This window comes from Triticum aestivum, chromosome 2B, assembly GCF_018294505.1.
Source record: "Triticum aestivum cultivar Chinese Spring chromosome 2B, IWGSC CS RefSeq v2.1, whole genome shotgun sequence".
NCBI lineage: Eukaryota > Viridiplantae > Streptophyta > Magnoliopsida > Poales > Poaceae > Triticum > Triticum aestivum.
This window is the reverse complement of record NC_057798.1, coordinates 679034068-679042987: the sequence shown is the minus strand read 5'-3', so window position 1 is coordinate 679042987 and position 8920 is coordinate 679034068.

Sequence of the window (8920 nt, the reverse complement as noted above, 5' to 3'; positions counted from 1 at the left end):
CCTCCTCATTTTGATGGCCCTTGGAGATGCTTCCTTCTGGCCTAGCACGGTTATGAACATATTTCTTTAAGACTCCCATGAACCTCTCAAAGGGGAACATATTGTGTAGAAATACAGGACCCAAAACGTTAATCTCTTCGCATAGGTGAACTAGGACGTGCGTCATGATGTTGAAGAAGGATGGTGGGAACACCAACTCGAAACTGACAAGACATTGCACCAAATCATTCTGTAACCTTGGTATGATTTCTGGATCGATTACCTTCTGAGAGATTGCATTGAGAAATGCACATAGCTTCACAATGGCTAATCGATCGTTTTCCGGTAGAAGCCCCCTCAATGCAACCGGAAGCAGTTGCGTCATAATCATGTGGCAGTCATGAGACTTTAGGTTCTGGAACTTTTTCTCTGCCATGTTTATTATTCCCTTTATATTCGACGAGAAGCCAGACGGTACCTTAATACTGAGCAGGCATTCAAAGAAGATTTCCTTCTCTTCTTTGGTAAGAGCGTAGCTTGCATGACCCTGATGTATGCCGTCTTCTCCGTGCATACGTTGCTGGTCCTCCCGTGCCTCAGGTGTATCTTTTGTCTTCCCATACACGCCCAAGAAGCCAAGCAGGGTCACGCAAAGATTCTTCGTCACGTGCATCACGTCGATTGCGGAGCGGACCTCTAGGTCTTTCCAATATGGCAGGTCCCAAAATATAGATTTCTTCTTCCACATGGGTGCGCGTCCGTCAGCGTCCTTTGGAACAGGTTGTCCGCCAGGACCCTTTCCAAATATCACCTTCAAATTCTTGACCATATCATGTACATCAGCATCAGTACGGTGGTGAGGCTTCGTCCGGTGATCCGCCTCACCTTTGAAATGCTTGCCTTTCTTTCTTACGGGATGCCTGCTCGGAAAAAATCGACGATGTCTCAGGTACACATTCTTCTTACAACTATTCAAATATATACTGTCGGTATCATCCAAACAGTGCGTGCATCCGCGGTATCCCTTGTTTGTCTGTCCTGAAAGGTTACTGAGAGCAGGCCAATCATTGATGGTCACGAACAACAACGCCTTTAGGTCAAATTCTTCCCCCATGTGCTCATCCCACGCACGTACACCTGTTCCATTCCACAGTTGTAAGAGTTCTTCAACTAATGGCCTTAGGTACACATCAATGTCGTTGCCGGGTTGCTTAGGGCCTTGGATGAGCACTGGCATCATAATGAACTTCCGCTTCATGCACAACCAAGGAGGAAGGTTATACAAACATAGAGTCACAGGCCAGGTGCTATGGTTGCTACTCTGCTCCCCAAAAGGATTAATGCCATCTGCGCTTAGACCAAACCATACCCTCCTTACGTCATCTGCAAACTCCTTCCCGTACTTTCTTTCGATTTTTCTCCACTGCGACCCGTTAGCTGGTACTCTCAACTTTCCGTCTTCCTTACGGTCTTCTATGTGCCATCGCATCGCCTTGGCATGCTCTTTGTTTTGGAACAAACGTTTCAACCGTGGTATTATAGGAGAATACCACATCACCTTGGCAGGAATCTTCTTCCTGGGGCGCTCGCCCTCGACATCACCATGCTCATCGCGGCTGATCTTATAGCGCAATGCACCACATACCGGGCAAGCGTTCAAATCCTCGTACTCACCACGGTAGAGGATGCAATCATTAGGGCATGCATGTATCTTCTGCACCTCTAACCCTAGAGGGCAGACAGCCTTCTTTGCTTCGTACGTACTCTCGGGCAATTCGTTGTCCTTTGGAAGCATATCCTTTATCATTACCAGCAACTTTCCAAATCCCTTGTCAGATACACCATTCTCTGCCTTCCATTGCAGCAATTCCAGTGTGGTGCCCAGCTTTTTCTTGTCACTTACGCAATTCGGGTACAACAATTTTTTGTGATCCTCTAACTTGCGCTGCAACTTCTTCTTCTCCAAATCACTTGCACAGTTTCTCTTTGCATCGGCAATGGCCCGACCTAGATCATCAACGGGCTCATCTGATGAGTCTTCTTCAGCTTCTTCCCGCATTGCCGTCTCAGCTTCTTCCCGCATTACCGGCTCAGCTTCTTCCCCCATTTTTGTATCATCGTATTCAGGGAACCTATGGCCAGGATAGTTGTCGTCGTCCTCTTCTTCTTCATTGTCTTCCATCATAACCCCTCTTTCTCCGTGCTTGGTCCAAACATTATAGTGGGGCATGAAACCGGGCTCAAACAGGTGGACGTGAATGGTTCTTGACGTAGAGTAATTGCGACCATTCTTATAGCCAGCACATGGACAAGGCATAAAACCATCCGCCCGCTTGTTTGCCTCAGCCGCAAGCAGAAAAGTATGCACGCCCTCAACGAACTGAGGAGAGCATCGGTCATCGTACATCCATTGCCGGCTCATCTTCATTACACAACACCGAATAGACCAAATTAATACAAGTTCATACATAAAGTTCATACAACACTTAAATGCAACAAACAAATAACTCTCTAGCTAAAGCATTTAAATGCAACAACAAATGCGATCAAGATCGCAACTAAGGTAACAATTGATCCAACAGCATAATGATACCAAGCCTCACTATCGATGGCATATTTTCTAATCTTTCTAATCTTCAAGCGCATTTTCTCCATCTTGATCTTGTGATCATCGACGACATCGGCAACATGCAACTCCAATTCCATCTTCTCCCCCTCAATTCTTTTCAATCTTTCTTTCAAGTACTCGTTTTCTCTTTCAACTAAATTTAACCTCTCGACAATAGGGTCGGTTGGAATTTCCAGTTCACATACCTCCTAGATAAAAATATCTATGTCAACTTGATGGGCATAATTTGTCATAAACACGTAATGCAACAAATAGTTTTAAAAGAGAATATACCACATCCAAATCATAACAAGGACGAGGGCCGACGGGGACGGATATCAAAACCATGGCACTATGTATAACAAACAACGTACGGGTAAGATAATTATTATACGAGTAACTATATATCCAAATCACACAAACATCAATTTTTTATATAAAATTTCATGAACAAGAGGCTCACCACAAGGTGGTGCCGGCGACGGGACGGTGCGGGCGATCGACGGTGGTTACGACGGAGATTTAGAAGGCACTAAATAAACCACACCTACATATGCAAACTAAGTGTTATTTTGACCTCAAATTGCATATAAATCAAATACTACCCATATAATTCCTCCCAAATTACTAAAACCCACAATTAATCACTATATAAACCAATGCAAGAGCTAATCTAGCAATGAGAGATGAAAGGACAAAGTTGCTAACCTTGGTGATCATTTGAATGGATGAGGGCCTGCAAATCTTGACAAATTTGGGGCAAATTTTGTGATGAACTCGAGAGGAAGAAGGGAAGAACGGAGGAGAGGGAGAGGGGAAAGGGGGAAGAACAAAGTGCGGGTGGACGAAGGGTTTATATAGGACGACCTTTAGTACCGGTTCATGCCACGAACCGGTGCTAAAGGTGCTGGAAGGGCCCCACTCTGACAACATCCTGCCACCACTCTCATTAGTACCAGTTCGTGGCACGAACCGGTGCTAAAGGTTTGCCACGAACCGGTACTAAAGAGCTCCTCCCGGCTAGCCGTTGGAACCGGCACTAATGGACACATTAGTGCCGGTTCTGTTACAAACCGGGACTAATGTGTCTCACATTTGACCCTTTTTCTACTAGTGAGCCGACCACTACACCAACTACATGCTCATGCCTATTTAGAGGTACACTTGATTTATATTGTACGTAGTTTTTTTCTACATTCCTTTTTCCAGGTTTCCGGAAAATCTTAGCTTATTTCGCCAAAAAAATGAAACAAACAGCGTCACAATATATAATATCTAACCCATAACGTACAAAAAAAATTCCGCGAGCAAGATTATTTTTCAATTCTGCCTTTTTTCGGAAAGTGTTGGAAAATCTGTGTTTCCAAAATTCCAGTTTTTTCACCTAAATTTTCCAAATGAATTAATTGAATTTTTTAACCTCTAAATATATTTAATTTAACAAAAAATTAATAAGTTATCAGAAATTCGGCGCCGGAGAAAAAAAACAGAAATATGAGTAGTTGTCGTGCCAAAATTATAAAATTTAGTGTTTCTGTTTGTAGGGTGTTGTGGTTAGCTCGAGTCGAGAGATCTACTCCTCTGCCTTCCCGATTTTTCTGCATTCCCTATTTTCTGCATAATTATCCATGCGCCTAGGTTACGAACGTCAATCTGACACTCTGACATGTGGGCCCTGTGTTGATTACCATAATTACCTGGTTAGCCTAGCCCGTTGTTAGTATCCCACTGACTAGTGGTCCCACCCCTGAATTACCAATTAGACACATGGGCCTATTTATCGGCTTTTTGTGTGTTGTTAAAAAACTTTAGCTGAGGTTGTACACCTCGAACAGGTGCTAGTGTGGTGGTTGTATGTTCACCTGTTTTAGTAACAGGTCGTGGGTTCTAACCTCATTGTCCCATTTTTTTTCATTATATTTGTAGGTCTATTTTTCTGCATAATTATCCATGCACCCAGGTTACGAACTTCAATCTGACACACTAACAAGCATAGATTAGCCTAATTACCTGGTTAGCCTAACTCGTTGTTAGTATCCCACTGACTAGTGGCTTCACCCCTGAATTAGCAATTAAACATATGGTCCTATTTATCGGCTTTTTGTGTGTCGTTAAAAAACTTTAGTTGTGGTTGTTCACCTTGAACATGTGCTAGTGTGATGGTTGTACATCTACCTGTTTTAGTAACAGGTCGTGGGTTCTAAGGATCAGAGATCACCCAACGCCGTGTGTACTCCTAGCCACTGACAAGTGGGCCTCCACCAAGTTGGTGTGCCATGTGAGCATGCCATGCGGTTGGATACGAGAGGAAGCACCGTATTTGCACGAGAACGCAAGTTGAATGACCATAAATCCGTATTTTTAAAGTTTTAGCACCAAACTCAGGCGCAAGTTCTATGACTCTAGATGATATTACCTCTAGGCAAAAAACCATCATCTCCATGTTGATTGGTTGCTTGCATATCCTCTCCGTGCATCATAGCAATGCCTCTACGCATTGTGTTTAGTTGCTCACATTGTCTGTGCTCATACGAGTGCACATTGTTTGATTGTATACGAGCATAGAGTTGTGCTCACCTTGTACCCTACTTGGTGAGGTTACCCACTACTACTACAACTTACACACGAGCACACCAATGCCACAACACTGTTGAAGACGGTCAGCTCGTCCTCCATCAAGCCTCCCCGCTTCCTCTTCCTATCAAGCAACATGAACGTGTTCACCATCCTTGTCAGAAGCATCAATGTTGATGGTGTCTGACTCATGGGTGTCTAGCTTCTCAGACATCGGCTAGCCCAGCGGCTGACCTAAGCCCATGACATGCTTGCCGGTTGCCAGCCCTAAGGAGAAGATCTGTTGCATCTGGTGATAGTTCTGGATATGTGTGTTCAGGAACTCTGCGTCCTTGGGGTGAGCCTAGGAAAGAAATAGGGCGGAGTGGTTAGTTAGTATAGCAATTGTGCATAGGCTTAAACAGTTGGTTAGTTAGAATAGCATGTTTTGTGAGATAACCATGATCAGGCTTTGGTAGTGCTCTCCCTCCAAAAGGATCGAGCAGGTGCCCTCATCCCATGAAGCGCCACTCAGGTCTCTGAGATTGGACATTGTGGTCCACCTCGGTCTCCACTTCCTGAGGTGGTTAAAGACCTATGTTGAGCTAACCTCCTATCCACAAAACTCAAACACCTGCTTTGCAACAGTATTCAAGTGCACCTCCTTAAAACCCTTGTCAGTCCTCACTCCACTAGCTATGATCTCACACATCTTGTTAAACACGAAAGTCGAGAGGAACGGCTGCTATTTCATGGAGTTTCCCCTACCGTCCTTCTTCTCCTTTATGTCCCCTTTTGAGCAGTAGCATGAGCTACATCATTGGGATAAGCCGACACAAACGGAGGATCCGTAGGCGGCACCTTGAAAATGTCTGAATCAGGAGGCATACGGTCGATTGTAGCTTGGGAGTCCTCGACATAGGGCGCCGGGAACTGGCTCTCGGACATGATCATGGCCTGACTAAACTCTTGCGTGCTCATTGCCTAAAAAACGTAAGTGTCATCAACACCAGAACACACTACACATCGGCAGTAGAAAGTACCAGTAAACATGGATAGATCGAACTAGTAGTAACACATGCCCACATGGATGTAGTTCAAGACAACACTACATATCCATCAAAGCATACCACAACACAACACAACAGAACACAAATACTAATCATGGACACATGGATGATATAGTTCATGTTGGGGAACGGTGCAGAAATTCAAAAATTTCTACGCATCACCAAGATAAATCTATGGAGTAATCTAGCAATAAGGGGAAGGTGAGTGCATCTACATACCCTTCTAGATCGCGATGCGGAAGCGTTACAAGAACGCGGATGAAGGAGTCGTACTCGTAGCGATTCAGATCGCGGTTGATTCCGATCTAAGCGTCGAACAACGGCGCCTCCGCGTTCAACACACGTACAGCCCGGTGACGTCTCCCATGCCTTGATCCAGCAAGGAGAGAGGGAGAGGTTGGGGAAGACTCTGTCCAGCAGCAGCACGACGGCGTGGTGGTGGTGGAGGAGCGCGGTACTCCGGCAGGGCTTCACCAAGCACTACGAGAGACGAGGAGGGAGAGAGGTAGGGCTGCACCTTGGGAGAGAGAGACTCATGTCTTGGGCAGCCCCAAAACCTCCACTATATATAGGGGGAAGGGAGAGGGGGAGGCGCCCTAGGGTTTCCCCTAGGGGGGCGGCGGCCAGGGCAGATGGGATCTCCCCTTTGGGCGACTTGGCCCCCAAGCCAGGAGGTGGGAACCCTAGATGGGGTGCCCCAAACCCCCTGGTCACGTGGGAATAGGTGAGGGGGCGCACAGCCCCTTAGTGGGCTGGTTTTCCCCCTCCCCTTGGCCCATGAAGCCCCCAACACTTGTCGGGGCTCCCGAAACACCTTTCGGTCATGCTGGTCATCACCCAGTACCTCCGGAACACTTCCGGACTCCAAAACCCTTCGTCCAATATATCAATCTTCACCTCCGGACCATTCTGGGACTCCTCGTGACATCCTGGATCTCATCCGGGACTCCGAACAACATTCTATAACCGCATACATACCTTCCCTATAACCCTAGCGTCATCGAATCTTAAGTGTGTAGACACTACGGGTTCGGGAACCATGAATACATGACCGAGACAACTCTCCGGCCAATAACCAATAGCGGGATATGGATACCCATGTTGGCTCCCACATGTTCCACGATGATCTCATCGGATGAACCACGATGTCAAGGATTCAATCAATCCCGTATACAATTCCCTTTGTCTACCGGTATAGTACTTGCCCGAGATTCGATCATCGGTATGTCGATACCTTGTTCAATCTCGTTACCGGCAAGTCTCTTTACTCGTTCCGTAACACATCATCCCGTGATCAACTCCTTGATCACATTGTGCATATTATGATGATGTCCTACCGAGTGGGCCCAGAGATACCTCTCCGTCACACATAGTGACAAATCCCAGTCTCGATTCATGCCAACCCAACAGACACTTTCGGAGATACCCGTACTGCACCTTTATAGCCACCCAGTTACGTTGTGACGTTTGGTACACCCAAAGCGTTCCTACGGTATCCGGGAGTTGCACAATCTCATGGTCTAAGGAAAAGATACTTGACATTTAGAAAAGCTTTAGCATACAAACTACACGATCTTGTGCTGGGCTTAGGATTGGGTCTTGTCCATCACATCTTTCTCCTAATGATGTGATCCCGTTATCAATGACATCCAATGTCCATGGTCAGGAAACCATGACCATCTGTTGATCAACGAGCTAGTCAACTAGAGGCTCACTAGGGACATGTTCTGGTCTATGTATTCACACATGTATTGCAGTTTCCGGTCAATACAATTATAGCATGAATAATAGACAATTATCATGAACAAGGAAATACAATAATAACCATTTTATTATTGCCTCTAGGGCATATTTCCAACAGTTCAACCCTTGCAAACTAGCATACCACACATCTAAGCATACTACCAATCCATCCATGACCACGAGCTATCAATCCTTGCTGACATGGAAACAAATCCTAGCATGCATCAATCCATCACAACTAGCTACTAGAACATCACAATCACACAGATCGAAAGGTCTAACTGTATCACATGGACATGTCTAGCTAGAACTAGTAGAGAGGAGGGGGTGGTTGAACTCATCGCCATCGGAGGAGCCGCGAAGGAGGCGCTGGACATTGGCGACACCATGAAAATATCTATTATTCAAATCAGCTTTCAAGATAAATTTAGAGTTAGAATGTTGGTATCATTTGAGTTCCTTTCACATAGCATGCTAGCTATTTGTGCATTCGATTAACTCTTGATTTCGATTTAATGCTCAGATAGGGGCCTGACCTCTGCCAAAGCTTCTAATTCATCAATGATAGATGAAAGACAAAGCTTCTCCTTTTTTGAGGATACCCGTCGCATGCCTAGACCAACCACCAAGGAATGTACGTAATGCACACATTTTGTTATCCCATTTGTGTATTGGGGTATGCCCGGGCACCGGTTTCTCCCACACTTCCTTGACCATGTCATGGAAGCCATCCCGATGCAACCAACCAAGTACAAACTTGAACTTGCGTCTATGTCGTGGTTGCGGCAAACCCTTATTTAGGAGGATGGGTGTGTGGTCTAATATGGCCTTGATATGAGGTAGGGCACGAACAAAAACCATAGGGAATTTGAATTCCAAGTTGGTATCCATTAAAACGCGATCTAGTTTCACATCGGCTCCGAAAGACTGTTCTCCCAAGTGAACCGTCTTCCGATCATGGAAACCT